This window comes from Vulpes lagopus, chromosome 1 (assembly GCF_018345385.1).
Source record: "Vulpes lagopus strain Blue_001 chromosome 1, ASM1834538v1, whole genome shotgun sequence".
NCBI lineage: Eukaryota > Metazoa > Chordata > Mammalia > Carnivora > Canidae > Vulpes > Vulpes lagopus.
The window spans coordinates 92,308,206-92,315,290 of record NC_054824.1 but is presented as its reverse complement, the minus strand read 5'-3'; positions in this window follow the sequence as shown (position 1 = coordinate 92,315,290).

Genomic DNA, 7,085 nt, shown 5'->3' with positions numbered 1-7,085 from the left:
TTTTATCTTCTATATCACCTATTCATTCCTTTGTTTCTTCCATCCTTGTGATTACATCCAGTCAGTTTTGCATTTCAGTTGTAGCTTTTTTTTTTCTTGGCCTGACTAGTTTTTAGGTCTTTTATATCTGCAACAAGGGTTTCTCTGGTGTCTTCTATGTTTCTTTCAAGCCCAGCTAGTATTCTCATGACTGTTGTTCTAAACTCTTGTTCAGATATATTGCTTTTATCTGTTTCAAGTAAATCTCTGGCTGTGATTTCTTCTTGATCTTTCTTCTGAGAGAATTCCTCCATCTTGTCATTTTGTCTAGGTTTCTGTCTTTGTGTGTTATAAAAGCTTGCTATGTTTCTGACTGAGAGTAATGCTATATTAAGAAGGGATCATAAACTATCCAGGGCCTGGTGCATCAGGAAGTGTTTCTGGTGTATGCTGGGTGCACTCTGCTGTTGTGTCTTGACTGCTCTTTCCCACATGTCAGTCCTCTACAGAATTCCTTTTTGCTTGCAGTAGGGTCTGTTTGGACCTCTAACTAGCTGTGCTTTGATTTGTTTGCTAAAATAAGCCTGGGAGAAAAAAGGCCTGATTCCAGAGACAGAGACAGAGAAGGAAATGAAACAAAAAGCTATAAGCCTGATTCCAAAGGTTAAAAAAAAAAAAAAAAGAAAAAAGAAAGAAAGAAAGAAAGAAAGAAGAAAGAAAGAAAGAAAGAAAGAAAGAAAGAAAGAAAGAAAGAAAGAAAGAAAGAAAGAAAGAAAGAAAGAAAGAAAGAGAGAGAAAGAAAGAAAAAATAAAGCCTGGTCCCATTTTCACCAGAACTGACCCCAATATTTGGAGAACTCTATGATCAGTAGACTTGGTGTATGTGGGGGAGAGGGGGTGGGGTGTTGTGCTGGTCTTCTTGGGAGAAGCCCACTGCACTAGCTCACAGTCAGACTTGCCCTAGTAAAGATGTACCTGCAGTAAGCAAGGGGGCAGGTTTTGGTGTAAGCAGCTCCAGCCTCCAGTGAGGGCACTGTGTCACTCACTGAAGTCAAACTGTGCCAATGGTCAGGGGAAACACCACCCCACTCTCTTGTCCAGATGGAAGTGAGCTCCAGTATGCCACTGCTCAGGAAGCCCTCACAGACAAGGGAACAACTTCCCCTCTCATGTCCCCAGCTTCTATCAGATTCCTGCCCTCACCCTGTCTGTGCCCAGGCCATCCACATGCCTGTCACCAAAGTTGTTTTATCTTTGGTGCACAGCTAGGATTTAAAACTCCAAATCTTAAAAAAGACCCAGCAAGGCATGGACCCACGTCCCTTCTCTGGAGGAGAGCCTCCTCACACTGTGTCTGGTGCTATTTTGTCCCAGAAAACCAGTCCAGGAGGCAGCCGGGGGGAGGGGGGGGGGGGGGGGGGGGGGGCTCAGCAGTTTAGCGCCACCTTCAGCTTACTTAGGGTGTGATCCTGGAGACCTGAGATCAACTCCCACATCAGGTTCCCTCCACGGAGCCTGTTTCTCCTTCTGCCTGTGTCTCTGCCTCTCTCTCTCCCTCTCTGTGTGTGTGTCTCTCATGAATAAATAAATAAATAAAATCTTTTTAAAAAAAAAGAAAAAAGAAAAGCAGTCCAGGGCCCTGCAGGTGCTTGGAGTTTATGGAATCACAGTGAAAATAGCAACCAGGTTATCTGCCCTCTGAACATGCTCCTGTCCCCTGCTGATGAATGGCCACTCAATGGTGCCCACCAGGTCTTTCGGAGGGGCATTAGGCCCTCTTTCAAATACACTCTAGGAAGGGGAGCATTCTCTCCCCGGGATCCCAACACCACCACTCTGTCCACTCCCAGGCCTCTGCCTTCCTTCTCCCCAGGAAGACTCTCACATCTGCCTGGCTTGACTACAGAGAATGGTTCCGACTTCCAAAACCTCAGGATTTGAGCTCTGCTGCTTGCAAAAACTTGCCATAGTTCCTCTCGACTCCCTAGTCGATAGTTTTAGGGAAGTGGAGGTCTTGTGCCAGCCCAATATGCACTCTCCCTCCCCCTCCCTTTCTCTCTCTCTCTCTCCTTTCTGCAGAAAGGGCTCCCTCTCCTCCACAGCACCACAGATTTTCTCTCCTCCAAATCACATCCCTGCACCCCATATCTGCCACTTTCTTTCCCTAGAATTCTGAAGATTATTCTCTTAATCCTCAAATCAATTTCCTAGGTGTTCAAAATGATTTGTTGTTAATCTAGCTGTGTTGAAAGGATGAGGCAAGTCCAGGGTCCCCCGACTACTCCACTATCTTAACTCCTCTCCAGTATTGAATTCTTTTTGTAGTTTCTGCTTATCCTTAGTGAATAGGTGGTATACTCAATTTCATTTCAATATTTACAATTGTGTCTTCTCTCTTTTTATGTGATTAAACTGATGAAAAGTTCATCAACTTTATTGACATTTTCAAAGAACTGGCTTTTATTTATGTTGAGTTTCTCCTATGTTTCTATTTTAACTGCATTGATTTCTGCTCCAATTGCTATTATTTCCTCGATTACACTTGCTTTGGGTTTAATTTTCTCTTTTTATTTCTAGTCTCCTAAGGTGGGATCTTAAATCATTAATTTTAAAAAAATCTGCTTTTTTAAAAAATAAAAGCATTAAAAGCTATAATAGTGTTTTAGCTGTACTCCACAAATTTTGATATGTTGAATTTTAATTTTCATTCAATTCAAAATATGTTTGAATTCCTCTTGTGACATTCTCTTTGAAGCATGGGCTATTTTAAGTGTTCATTTCTTTCATTTCAATGCTAATAAAAGTGTTCATATTTAGATATTTTCTAATTATCCTCCTGTTATTGGTTTCTAGTTTAAATCCTATTTGATTTGAGAGGATACCTTAAATAATTCCTATTCTTTTATACTGATCTGTCTACAATAAGATCTTTATTGGTGAAGGTCCCCTACACACTTGAGGAAAATACTCTATTTCTGTAATGAAGAGGGTTTTATATGTATCTAATAGATCCATTTGGTTGATAGTGTTATTAAGAGCTTCTCTTTCTTTAATGCCTTTCTGTTTGCTTAATCTATTCCTGAAAGTTGAAGTTTCTAATTGTACTTGTGAATGTATTTCTCCTATCAGTTCTATTAGCTTTTTTTTTAAGATTTTATTTACATATTCATGAGAGACAGAGAGAGAGAGAGAGAGAGAGAGAGAGAGATTGAGAGGCAGACACACAGGTGAGGGAGAAGCATGATCCATGCAGGGAGCCCGATGTGGGACTCAGTCCCAGGACCCCAGGATCACGCCCTGAGCCAAAGGCAGCCTGCTCAATCACTGACCCACCCAGGCATCCCAGTTCTATTGGTTTTATTTCATACATTTTAAATTATGTCGTTAGCTTCATACATATTTAAAACTATTGTTTATTTATTGAATTGTACCCTTTATCATTATCATTATCCCTGGTAATATCCTTTGTTCAGAAGTCTACTTTGTCTGACATTAATATACCACTCTGGCTTTTTTTTATTACTGTTTTCATGTTATATCTTTTTTGTATTTTTACCTTAACTTATTTCTTTATATTTAAAGTGGGTCTTGTTGACAGGATATAGTTGGGTGTTACTTTTTTTATCTAATCTGAAAATCTTATTTTATGTTAAAAAAGTTTAAATCTTTTTTATTTAAGATTTTATTTATTCATTCATGAGAAACACAAAGAGAGAGAGAGAGAGAGGCAGAGACACAGGCAGAGGGAGAAGCAGGCTCCATGCAGGGAGCCTGATGTGGGACTCGATCCCAGGTCTCCAGGATCACGCTCTGGGCTGAAGGCGGTGCTAAACTGCTGAGCTACCCAGGCTGCCCATTACAGTTTAAATCTAATGTAATTATTTTATTGGTTGGTTTAAAATCCCTCTTATCTCCATTTGGGGTTATTTTTTATCCATTTTTAAAAATATTTTATTTATTTTATTCATGAGAGATACAAAGAGAGAGCCAGAGACATAGCCAGAGGGAGAAGCAGGTTCCCTGAAAGTAGCCTGATTCAGGACTCGATCCCAGGACCCTGGGATCAGAACCTGAGCCGGAGACAGACGTTCAACCACTGAGCAACCCAGTTGTCCCTTTATACATGTTTTAAACATCCTAATGGTTGTCCTAGAACTTATGATATATGACTTTAATATGTACTATGTGGACCTTATAACAATGTAATTCCAATTTCTTCCTTATCCTTTATCTTACTGTTGCCATGTATTTTACTTATATCATAAACATGTGATGCTTTGAACAATGTTTCCTTTTGATAGTTATCTGTTGGATAAATTAAAAATAAGAAAAGTAAATTATATGTTTTCCTTCTTGAGGGCCATTTCTAGCATTCTTTCTTTTTTTTTTAGAGATCCTACTTTTTATCTGGTATCTTAGTCCTTATTTCTAGAGAAATTCCTTTAGTACATTTAATATATCAGCTAATAATGAATTCTCTCTGTTCTTGTTTTTTGTAAAAGCCTTTTTCTCTCCTTTAATTTTTTTAAAATATTTTCTTTGAATATATATATATATTTTTTTTCCTTATAGTATTTTAAAATGTTACTGCCTGGGCAGCCTGGGGGGCTCAGCAGTTTAGCACCGCCTTCAGTCCCGGGCCTGATCCTGGAGACCAGGATCAAGTCCCACATCAGGCTCCCTGCATGGAGCCTGCTTCTCCCTCTGCCTGTGTCTCTGCCTCTCTCTCTCTCTCTCTCTCTCTCTCTCTCTCTGTGTGTCTCTCATGAGTAAATAAATAAAATCTTAAAAAAAAATAAAATGTTACTGCCTTGTCTGTACACTTCACAGTTCATAGTGACAAGTCTGTTCCAGTCTTCATTTTTATTCCTTTGTATGTCATGTGTGCCTTTTATCTGGGAGCCTTCAAGATTTTCTCTTTGTCTTTGGGGTATAGTGGTTTAAAAACAGGTATCCCCTGCTTTTCAAAAGTTTGTGTTACACCACTATTACAAAAGACCTATATTTACATCTGTTTTCATTAACTGGAAGAAATCCCAAGAGGATTTTTGCTTTTACAAAAGAAGAAGGAGGAGGAGAAGGAGGAGGAGGAGAGGAGAAGGAGAAGAGGAAGAAGAGGAGAGGAAGGAAGGAAGGAAGAAAAAAAGAAAAAAGTAAGAAAGAAGGAAAACAAAGAAAGGTAAAAAGCTAAAATAGCAATCAGTCTTTGTTTTGCAGCAAGCCCTTAAGGAAGTAAAATGTACCCTGAGCAGAGAAAGCTGGCACCACCACACTCCTTCCTCAGTGTTAGGTTAATTATAAACATTTATTATAAACAATTAAATACACTCAGAATCTCAGCATTAAGCTGCCATGGCTTTGAATTGTGTCTGTAAGCATCTGTGTTTTATCTCTATTTTGTGCATCCATTAACAAAATGTGTCCTAAGGCATCAGAAAAGCCTGAGAGGTGATTTTTGGGTTCTGGGAATGCTAAACATTTTTTCCATATAAATTAATGGTAATTGCTTCTTCCCTTTACACCATTTCAGCTTACAAAGGTTTCATAGGACTGCTCTACTTTTAGAAAGCAGGGAAGTCTTTTATTGCCAGGGAAAATAGAATCTTATAAAGTTTAATTTTAAAGTCTTTTATCATATGGTGGTGCAATTAATATCAGAGAAAAGGACATGTGTTTCATTAACTTGCTCGTCACTCCATGAGTTTATGATGAGAGAACTGGTACTTTCATGCCATCTGTTTATGTATGACATAATAGAAGCCCTATATGCCAATGGACCAAAGTATTTTGGCAGAATAAATCCACAGGTATGTGCTCAACATCCCAAAAAGTATTAGGTTATTTCCCATAAATAATGTTGTCTAATAATTATTAGATTATTTCTTGTAGTAAAGTATAAATTTCAAGCTAATGCTATAAAAGGGAGGTAGGAATGAATGACAATTTCTTTCTCCAGTATACAAAGAAACCATATATTCTAGTTGTTAAAACAAGAGAGAGTGATCTTCTAATTTCTATTTCAAATGTAGAAAGCTGAAAAATGCATCATTCCTACCCTCACAATAAAAGAAAGAGAAAACTGTAAATTTACAGCTGCCCTTGGACTTTTCAGAGAACCGAGGCTGTAAGGCAATCAAACAATCCAAAATCTAAAGAAATACATTCTCATGAAAGGAGAAAAAGAATATGAGCATTTGTTTTCCTAGGGTAAATGTTGGATACTGTACAAGCTGTTCAAAAGAATTCAACTAAAATTCCTGAAAAATTATTGAAGGCCTACTTTGGACTCACATGAGTATATAGAATCCCTGGGAGCTGTAGTCACAAAGAGAAATTGCACATCTGTACGTCATCTTCTCCACAGACCTCACCATGTACCTATAAGAGAGATTAGGAGCAAAGAAGAAAGCTTCTATCTTGATATTGGGATGGGAGAGGGGGAACAACAGCTGTTGTGAAAAATGCATAAAGCTTCACCTAGGACCTTCTCCCCTATCTTCTTTATGGAACAAAAGCTTGGTGCTGTGGAAAGAGCAACAAACACTGTTACTCTCAGGCCAGATGTGAATGTTCATTGCAAGTAAGTGAAGGAAATAAGAAAACACCCTCTTCTTCCCTCAGGGAGGGACAGGAAAATACTCTGAGCCTGGATCACTTAGAGATCTCCTACCTTTGAGGAAGAAGTATGACCATTAAAAAAAAAAAAAAAAGGCTCCATTCCCAAGATTATAGGTATAGTACCTACCTCAGATGGACACTGAACCAGAATAACAGAGAATGACTTCCCTGTTCCCCATCTTCTACTTTTCTCCATCAGGCTAGCTAGTGACTGATAGCATTTATCAGCTATATAATGCTGAGAGAAGGGCAAAGTGAAGACAGATCTTTTCTCAGGCACAAAGGAAAGACCTAAAAGTGAGGAGTGAGCAGACATTGAGAACAATCCTCTGAAAAAAAGTGTTTGTTACTTTAAGTACAAGACAAGAGAAATTTTAAGCTGTGGTGCCCTGAGAGTAACCATAGAAACTAAAATAGCAAAAATAAACTCAGCTCAATTCTAAGCTAGACTAACACAAACTTTTACAATAAGAAGAGAAGAGTCATGC